Source organism: Lactuca sativa, chromosome 7 (genome assembly GCF_002870075.4).
Source record: "Lactuca sativa cultivar Salinas chromosome 7, Lsat_Salinas_v11, whole genome shotgun sequence".
In the NCBI taxonomy this organism is placed as follows: domain Eukaryota; kingdom Viridiplantae; phylum Streptophyta; class Magnoliopsida; order Asterales; family Asteraceae; genus Lactuca; species Lactuca sativa.
In genome coordinates this window covers 133,030,338-133,041,212 of record NC_056629.2, presented here as the reverse complement: position 1 = coordinate 133,041,212, position 10,875 = coordinate 133,030,338, and the positions used below count along the sequence as shown (strand labels likewise).

General features: G+C 35.3%; 1 long non-coding RNA gene across 1 annotated transcript; it reads right to left on the bottom strand.

Moving 5' to 3' along the window:
- Positions 1–223: 223 nt before the first annotated feature.
- LOC111890883 (uncharacterized) lies at positions 224–2,015 on the bottom strand. The gene is made up of 4 exons (XR_002850032.3): positions 1,829–2,015; positions 1,629–1,749; positions 482–1,520; positions 224–364 (listed from the first exon to the last, which is right to left on the bottom strand). It is a non-coding gene; the product is annotated as an uncharacterized LOC111890883 (long non-coding RNA).
- Positions 2,016–10,875: the final 8,860 nt, after the last annotated feature.

The following is a 10,875-nucleotide window of genomic DNA, read 5'->3' as shown; positions in this document are numbered from 1 at the left end:
TCGTTACCTTACGACGCGCGTTTAGGACACACATTGCGTATTATTAAAGCCCCTACCATAAATGAAGATGACACGCATTTTTGTGCCATAAACTTCAGCAACAATTTACTATATGCATTTACGAGACGTCTTTATGATACTCATTTATGCATAATAGAAAAATATAGAAACAAATATATACCAAAACAAAAAATTTCATCCAATAACATGATGTCAAAAAATTCTAATATATTGGTATTAAGGGGATTTGGTTGTACATTGTTATTAAGAGGTTTTCCATAACTATATAACCTAATACTACATTGCTATTAAGGGATCTGCTTGCGTTTTCTTCCACAATTTCCATCAATTGGATAACATTCACCTGTACATGGAATGGAATGGAATAATGAAATAAGAAAGGGAATGGAAAGAGTCATTCCATTCCAATTTCATATGAACTTCACATTATGTATTTGTATAAAAAATTATTTGATCTCACCTTTATACGATAAAGAGGAGCAGTAAATACATCATTAAACATGAAGGAATCATTGTCATCCACTTCCCTCCCTTTTGGAATCTGAGAAAAACATCAACAATATTAGTTGGCATGCTGTGGAAAAGACATAAATGCAGCAACACAAGCCCTTTCTGCCCCAATTTTATGAAGAACCTAAAAATGAAAAAAAATCAATGAAAGTATATTGCTATTTCTTACAAATGTGTTTTTGATTTTTTGTTGCTGTTGTGATAGAAATTGCGTGGGGTTCACCTATCGACTACCAGCATCACCAAAGTATACAGGAAGGTCAAGTGAAAGTATATAGCTATTTCTCACAGTTAACCCAAAAATTTATAAAAAGTTCATATCCTTAAAACTTTAAATATTACTTCAATGTCCGTATAAACTTTGAATAACATATATATCAATCTAAAACTATAAAATTCTCACATATATCCAAACTTAAATCTACACAGTGGAAACATCTAATAATGCTAACATGAATCTACACAGTGGAATAATGTTTGGAATAAGCAAATGTAAATATTTCTCTTTATAACAATACCAAAAAAAACATTAAAACGAATACCTTGTACTGGAGATTCTGATTCAGTAATAACCTCATCAGCCCAATCATCACTGAAAAGCTTAGAAAATTTTAATTGATTTTAACAGATATTTAATTACCAGCTCTAATCCCAATTCAATGGATTTAAAAATTTGCCCTAATCAGTAATCATTAACTTTATATGCCTGATGAGATAATAATAATAATAATAATAATAATAATAATAATAATAATAATAATAATTAAAGGAGAAATAGAAATATAAATATAACTAACAGACAGATGACTGAGGCAAAGAATATGAGCAGGAAAATAACAACTGCCAACTTTAAAATTAGCATTAAATCAAGATGAATTACAAATTGAAACCTCCAAACCACAGTTTGTCTTTGTTGTCCTGCTCCCTGCTATTGTTTCCCCTGCTCGACCTCCTCCCCTTCTGTCCCTCCTTTAGTAGGACTTTGTCCCCTGATACAAATCAACACTTTTTCTATTAACTTTATACTCAATAAACGCAACAAACAACATGGCAACAAAAGAAATACTGAATATATTTTTGGTTGCATCTGTATTTACCTTTGAGATCAGCTTGCAAAGATCAATGTACAAATTCTTCCTCTTTGCAAGGTTGACCATAACATTTGACAAAAGAAGTTCCGCAACTTTAGCTTTCAACAGCACAATATCCTAACATAACCTATTTTGCCAACAACAGAATTTTACTAGTATTAAAAATACTAAAATATCCACACATTCTCAAGGAAATGAAATATTACCTCTAAAAAGTGGTCTCTTGATGAAAGATGGTAAATTCCTTCTTGTTTTAGGATAGCTTTGAAGTTATCAACGGATTCACAACCAGGTCCTCCTATGGTAAGCTTGAAGTGAAGAGACTTGACCCAAGTTTCTTGATGTAGGAGGAGATGGTCAATTAGTCAATGTGGAAGATATTTTGCACCCTTCGTTTTCTTCCTGGCTTATAGTTCACGCTATTCAGCTTATTTGAATTTATACCCTTTCATGCTTTTCATATTATCGGCATGGATTTTGAGCATATTTTGTTATGCTTCTTTAATAAATCATGGTATAGAAACTTGAAGAAGTAAAATGACCAAACGAAAAATTTGCCCTTGTAACACAAGATTTAAATACATTGCATATTTGAATCCGGTTATAGAAACTTTTATTGAAGAACATGCCAAAGATCCCTGCTTGGAAATTCATGAAGCATATAGAGTGCATATATACATCGGAATTGCATAATAGATGTTCATATCATAAACGAGTAATCAGACAAAATAAAACCAATCATTTAACCGTCAAAATTGTGAAAATAATAAATAATTAATTAATTAAAAATAATAATAATTAAATAAAAAGCAGATAATATGAAGTTTCAAGCATATTAAAAGATCCCACCTGACCGATTTGAGGACTAAGTAATATGAAGTTTCATATACAAGATCACCCAGTGGTACCAATCTCTGAGAGTCGTCCTCTAGAATTAGCTCCATGGAAGCTTATGATGCCACTTGTAAAACATTAACAAAGGTTTGTGAAAAAAATGATGACATCGTGTACTTACAAATATTAGACAAAAAAATAGACACAAATTAAGGAATATACTAAAAAAGCTTCATTAGATGTAATTTTCTGGAAAACTTGCTTTCCTTGGCTGACACCATCTCTTTACAATGCACAAACCACATCATCTATTGACACCAACTCTTTCTTTTGCAATGGACTAATCATTTCCAACTTCATCCAAAACTGACTCCTACGAATTCAAGACACAACAATTGGCTTAAACACACGTCCAGACATCCCAGATGTCATAATTCCAAGTAGAATGTTCTTTTTCATAACTAACCTTGCATTACAACAACTTGTACAATGATTATCTGATACAACTATTAAGAAAAAGTGTGTTTTAATACAAAAGCTGCTATTTAAATCCCTGATCCTGGAGGTATATGATCACGATTTCCCAAATTAAAAAAATCCACCAGTAGATACTATAAGTTTGTTGTACGCTTGGTTAAGAGCTTATAAACCCTAAGAAGTAGTTCGTATAATAGTTTTGAACAAAATCAAACTCAGTATGCCATATCAAAATTAGAAAAAGCGAAAAACATAACCACAATTCATATGGTGAAATCTACATAAAGAGAGAAAAATTACCTGACAATGATTCATGATTACTCTCAAGGGGTAGCGCGAAGCGGAGCATCGTCGGTGGAGGATAAATTGCCGTAAGGTGGCGAAAGTTAGTAGGCGAAATAAAAATTAGCAGAAGCAAAAAAAAAGTAACCACAATCAATATAGCGAAATTTAAATGGGAACAAAATTAAGGTACAAAATTTGATTTGAAAGTACCCAAATAAACATAATACACATCTTGCTGACTTATATCTGCCATAAGAACTTCTCCTCTAAACCCCGCATATCCACCTTTTTCTCTATTGATGTGTACTCCAATGACGATGGTTGAGGGATTCAACGTACTAAATGTGGGTGAAGACCGAAGTTGGAAATCACAGACGTGAGACATAGGAGCCGTTGATAATCAATTAATTAGACGGGGAAGACAACATCATCTTCGAGACCTTATGATGACTTAATCATCATATTAGAACAAAATTTTACCCGTAGAGGAGTGAATAGAATTCTTGTATGCCAAAACCATAAATGTATGTGAAATTGAAGAAGAAAATCATATGTGAGGGAAGTGTTTTTGAAACTTTGTATGAAAGTCATGATTATATGTAAGGGGAAATATAAGCCCTAGTTGCTGGTCACCATTTTTTGATCTTCAGGAATGGACGCACGTTGTTAAGAAAAAAATTATAAAACGGTTATATGAGTTGTCGGAGATGTATAGCAGAGATGGTATCCTGATTAGGGTTTGTAGAGAGAAGGGAAGAAGAGAACAATGGAGATCTTCAAGCGCGGTATTTAAAAATTTTAGAATTTTAAGAGAATTTCATTTCCCATTTTGATAATGCGCGTTTTGAGTAAAATTTGTAAAGCGACATTCACAGAGGACGCACATTTAAAATAAGCGCCCTCCGTGTTTGTAATTTTTTTGTGGGACGATAATTTTAGGGCACGAACAAATGTGTGTCCTCTATCCTTCAAAATTTGGAAGGCTGACATTATTTTTAGGACACACAAAAAATGTGTATCGTAAATCAGTGCATGTCATTGTTCGCGTGTCATTAAAGGGTATTTTTCTTGTAGTGATTCCTTAACTACATAAGGCCATCGCTAGCCCTATATTTCGTCCACTCCTCTTTTCTTAAAGGCTTGGACGCAAATTGTTCTCTCCCCTCTCCTCTCTCTTAATTCATCGTCTTGCTAGTTGGGTGTAATTCCATTAGAGGCACGACACATATAGTTCTTGCTTCCCTAAGATCTACAAGAAGGAATCATTGTTATTTACTACAATAGCAATTAATTTATGTAATCCTAAACCCAAATTTTGTTTTTAGAAAATTACCTAGGGTTCTTAGGGTTTTTTATTTAATGTTCTTAGTTATAGGTCCCATAGAGGAAACATAAATCCTATTTACGTTGCATGCAAACTTAAGGGTTTTAAGTTCATTTGTTTTACCTAAATTCTATCAATATGATCATATGTAAATGTCACGTAGAATTGATTGGCATCCCTTGTGCTAGATCTGAAGGGTCCACATACATCTGTGTTTATGAGATCCAACAAACCTTCATCTCCTTCACAAGACCTAGTGAAATGTGATTTTGTCATATTACCCAAAAGACCAGATTCACATTCATCATCTCACCTTATGTCAAATGATTGCAACAATCCATTCTTTTGGAGATAGGTGATGCATTTTTTGTTAATGTGTCCAAGATGACAATGCCACAAGCATTCTTTGTCTACACGATTAGACGAATAAATATGAAATACAGTATTGCCTAAGCTATTAACACAAATCATAGTTTCATAGACACCGTTACAAGGAAAATATTTAAACATAAATAAACAAAATAGATCCAATCACATCAACAAATGAATATTGAAAACATTGTTTGAAAAATGCATGAAAATAAATAATGCTCCTTTTCATTTATGACGAATAGCAACAATTAATCAAATATAATCTAACATCACCACCGAGCACAACACTATAAGTTCCCATCTTGGTAACTGGTGAAGATCACCTATTCCGAATGACCATATTTATTCTTCCATGCTCCATTTCCTCACTTTCTCTTAGCCCCTGCACAACAGAACAAATGGGGAAACCACATCCTATGTCAAGGACCCAAGAATGAGTAAGTTGTGATTTATTAACTTGATAAGTTAGGATAAACTAATCATAACTGGGAGGCAAAGAGTTCAAAACCATTTCAATGACCAACTCTTAGTCAAAGGACACATTGAGCTTTTCTAACGCTCCATATATATTTGCATTCTCTACACATAGGTGCCCACAAATTCTCCTTCCTTCAACTTGCATGCCATCAATGCCTTGACAACATTGTACATTTCTTGACATGCTTTTTGTGAAACTTTTGCACAAGATCCAAGCACATCTTGTATGTGCAGTAGTCTTCATAGGATTTTTGAAACTCAGGCACCATGGTTGCAACCATGAGACAAGTGACCTTCGTTGCGTCGTCATAGTGTTTCTTATAAGTGAAAAGCTCTTCAGGAGTAGCAGTTGAGTCATCAATTTCAAGAAGGGGTTTTTCGAGAACATATTCTTTGTTCTCGTATCGAAGAGTCATCTCGAGATTTCACATCCAATCCACATAGTTGGGACTCACTAGTTTCTCTTTAGAAAGTATCAAGAGGAGAGTGAAGTTAGACTTCTTGTAGGAGGATGAACTAGCAGTACCATCAGCAAGAGTCAACATCTACAACAAAGAAATAGTTTTAGTTAGTTTATATAAATCGTCAATATTTTAACCCAAAATTAATATTCAAGTGTAACATCCCAAAAATCATGACCAAAATTTTCTTCTTAAGACATTAATAAAACCATAAGTATTAAATCATTTCAACCATTACTAAAGGATTATAAAAAACAACAGAGCATCATTTCAAAACAATTGTTCGTTTTATCAGAATAAACATCCCAGGCTAAAACTCCTTTGGTGTGTGTGCCATGCGATCATCCCGAGCTCTTCCCTCCGCTACCAGAAGTACCTGAAATGTGACATCCCCATTTTTCACGTCCAGAAAAGACCGATTTGTTTATGCTTTGTTTTTAAAATCAGAGTAATCTTTTAAAGAAAACCGTTGCAGAATTTGTTCCCAAAACAAGATATGATAATAACTTGTCAAAACATTTCTCAAAGAGAATGTATTTTCATTTAATAATAAAACATCGGGATGTCATGTTCCGATACAGACATATAAGCATAAACAGAACTTACATTCAATTACACTAATGATTTATATCTCCGTTAAATCTCTCTGTGAAATATGTCTTCGTATCGATACCTGTGATACAAAGAAAACTGAGTGGGTCAGGCTTGGGAGCCTGGTGAGCATATAGGGTTTTCATCCCACAATGTTATATCATATATTTATAAATATAGAACATTCAAACTTGTACAATTTCACCACATAAACGCAACTCTTATCCCACCCCATCGATCCTCACAACGACAAGATCTAAACTCTCGTATCTAAAATTTTCCTCTTTACCTAATCCATACTCACGTATCTAAAACTATCCTCTTCACCCGATCCATACTCACGGATCTAAAACTAACCTTTTTTCACCTGATCCATACTCATGGATCTAAAACTAACCTTTTCCCCTGATCCATACTCACGGATCTAAAACTATCCTCCTGATCTGATCCATACTCCCGGATCAATAATTGTACCCAATCCATACTCCCGGAATAAGGACAATTAACTATACCCTAATCCTGATCTGATCCATACTCCCGGATCAATAACTATGCCGAATCCATACTCCCGGACTAGGGACAATTAACTTAGTCTTAATCCATACTCCAGGACTAATAACAAGTTTTATCTCTTTACCTGATCCATACTCCCGGATCTAAAACTAACCTCTTGGTCTAATCCATACTCACGGATCTAAAACTAGCCTCTTGATCTCATTATCCAACTCATCCTTTTATCATACACCAACTATCTCATCTACCCATGTTCTACCCAACATATTTGTAGTTATAAAATATATATACAGTTTAACTCATTTAAAAACTATACAAAATATCCATTCCACACTCATCTCAAATAAAACACAACAATATATAAACACATACCACGTATTTTATAACAAATACTTCATATTTATGTGTTAGAAGAAAGTAACCACACTCACTTGATTAGAAGATGATCGGACAGCACTATGACTTGTAGAAGTAGTATTCTTCGGTAGATCTAGAAGATCTTCACAAAAACCGGGCTCCTCGCGGGTAGAGCTTCGGATCGGGAATCGCACTTCTCGGGATCTTCGGGGCCTCGAGACTTGCTTCAGGTCTCGGGAGTGATACCGGGGCTTCGGGATAATTCTTGCACGAAAAACGATGCAAAAACACGAGAGAAAGGGAAGAAGTGAGCAAAGAAACTCGGCAGCCTCGACTTCCTCTTATAGGGGCTATAACTTCGATTTACGCTGGGCGTAAATTGTAATTACGCTGGGCGTAATGAGGATAGGGTCGCTGACCCACACCCCCCCCCCCCCCGGATAATATCGAATAATATTGATTTAAATTAAATACCGAAAATATTTAATAAACTTCAAAAATTCATATCTTCCTCATACGAACTCCGTTTTCGACGTTCTTTATATCCCCGCGTAGGTGAGACTACGCTCTACAACTTTTGTTTAGACTCCGCCGGCTAATTTTGAATTTATTTTTATTATTTATTTTTAGTAGGCCGGGACAGGATTATTCCGTTATAAATTCATAAGTTCTTCATTCGACGTCCGTTTTCGCCTATCTTTTTATCGTTTCACTACAATTGACGAGATCTTCGATTCTCGTTTAGATTGTTTTGGCTAAAAACCGCCCGATCTCAAATCGAGTATTCGGGCTGCATACCGCTAAGTCGAAACTTAGAAAAATCATAACTTCCTCATACGAAGTCAGATTTAGACGTTCTTTTTATGCACGCTCATGGTCTAACGAACTCTACGACTTTCGTTTAGATTGTTAAGGCTAAATATCACTATAACGTAAATTCACTTTTTACGTCATTCAGCGTCGTGCCGGTTCTGTCGCGAAACTTCAACAGGTCATATTTTCTTCGTTATAACTCGGATTTCGGCGTTCTTTATATGCATGGAAACCTTGTAACATATACTATAAGTTAGTTAAAATTATTCATTCTCAATAATCTTTCATAAAAAAAATCATTTTTAACGCCTATCGTCTCTAAATTGATTAGCCCGGATCTACGGGCGTTACATGAAACCAAAACTGAAAATTGTAAGCACGAAGCTTAGTGAGCTCCCTAACCTACCACATACCGCTGCATCGGGCCTTTCCCGGCATTGGGCCCAGCCGGGCATCAGGCCCCGTCGTGCATCAGGTCCCACCTGGCATCAAGCCTCGCTCGGTATACATATTGATACATCCCAAAAATCACGACTGGAAATTTTCTTTAAACATTACTAAAACCATATTTATAAAAGCCATGTCATAATTCATAACATACATTCTAAGTATTAATTCAAAACATATTCTCATTATCAAAGTAAAACATCCCAGGCTATCTAATTAATGGTGTCTGCCATGCGATCACCCCGAGCTCTTCTCTCCGCTACCGGAAGTACATGAAACCAAAACTGAAAACCCTAAGCACGAAGCTTAGTGAGTTCCCCAACCTACCACTAGGGGTGAGCATGGTGCGGTTTGGTGCGGTTTTCAAACCAAACCGAACCGCAAACTGCATGGTGCGGTTTTTGCATTCTTAAAACCGTTGGGTGCGGTTTTGCAATGGTTCAGTTTTTCAGTTTTTAAATGCGGTTTCGGTTTGTATCGGTGCAGTTTCGGTTTTTAGACCGTGTTAAGAATTTGGTGCAGTTTTTTTTTATGTTTTTTGGTGCGGTTTTTTAAAACTGTAAGAACTGAAAACCATGTGCATATAAGCTTGTATTGTACTGTTTTTTTAATACATTCATTTTCAGCTCAAAACAAAATTACATAATCAAAAATTTTAAGTCGCTTAAAATACAACTTGTGACCACTCTCACAAACTAATTATAATAATTGAAGGTTGGTTGGTTTTGACTTAATTTGTTACAAGCTTATTACATGTAATCAATTAATGCGTTGGCTAACAATAGAACATTTCTTTTGCACCCCATATAGTCTTATACAAACACAAAATAAACATATAATAAATATATTATCGTTTATAACTATTTTAAATAGCATGTATATAATATACATTGATTGATTTATTACTATACACGTTTGCGGTGCGGTTCGGTTTTGGTGGACCGGTTTTTAGGATAGAAACCACACCACACCGTTGACCTTCGGTTTTTGCAAAAATTAAATCCGCACCATTGGTTTTTGCATCGGTTTCGGTTTTTCGGTTGCGGTTTATTGCGGTTTTGTCAGTTTTTCTTTAGTCGGTTCGGTTTTTGCTCACCCCTACCTACCACATACCTTGCACAAACATATATAGCACATACTGGGCCACGCCTGCTATTTCGGGCCTCGCCCCCTACCTTGGGCCTTGCCCGCTACAATGGCCCCGCCGCTCCAGGCCCCGCCTAGCTTCCAGCCCCGCTCAGATACATATCTGTTTCTTTTAGACCCCGCCTGTCTCTGGGCCCCGCCCGCTAGCCAGATAATACAAAATCGCATATAACACATAATTGAACATACCTTACTGTATTCATGTCCTAAGGTCTCGCCTGTCTTGGGCCTTGCCCCTATCCTGTTTCTAGTGAGTCATGGAACCCCGTCCAAGCTCGTACTATAAGTGAGATACGGGCCCCCGCCCACACTCGCTCCATACCTATCTCGGGCCTCGCCCCTGTTCTACTACTAATGAGATATGGAACACCGTCCATACTGTTGGATTAATGTCTAAGTCCATAACTATATTTGGTATGTACTTGACCCGACCAGGCATGGTCCATTTGGGTTGCACTTCACTGACACAATTTATATGGATAATCTTTTGAGAATAGTATATTTATGATTTATATTAATATATTATAAGTTCTAATATATTAATATGAAATCATATTATTTAATTAGTATTGCTCATGAATTAATTAAGTGATCAAAATGAACTAATTAAATATGGACTCTTATATATATATATATATATATATATATATATATATATATATATATATATATATATATATATATATATATATGTATATATATATATATATATATATATATATATATATATATATATATATATGGAATGGGCCAAGTTCATTTAGGTTGGGCTAAGCTTTCATGGATAGTCCATGGAGTGTTTAATCCATGGATCATATGAAATGAAAGGTCATGGGTTTAACCCTAGTTTCCATACTATATAAAGATGTCCTTGGTTGGTGAAATTGGGCACTAGTGTGGTACACTAAGAAGGGCTAGCCGATTTCACTAGAGAGAACCAAGTATTCATATTCTCTAAAGTCTGCTAAGGTGTTTTAGTGATTTGTGATTCCATTTGAGGCTTCCACACTATTGGGGCTAAGCTCTTAAACCTTGAAGACATCAAGCTACATCAAAAGGTATGTCATCTAACTAGTACTTTGTAGTATAAGAACTTCATAATATGCTAGTTGGGATTAAAGCCTTGGAAAGTTCTTATTTGCATGTATAACAGAGA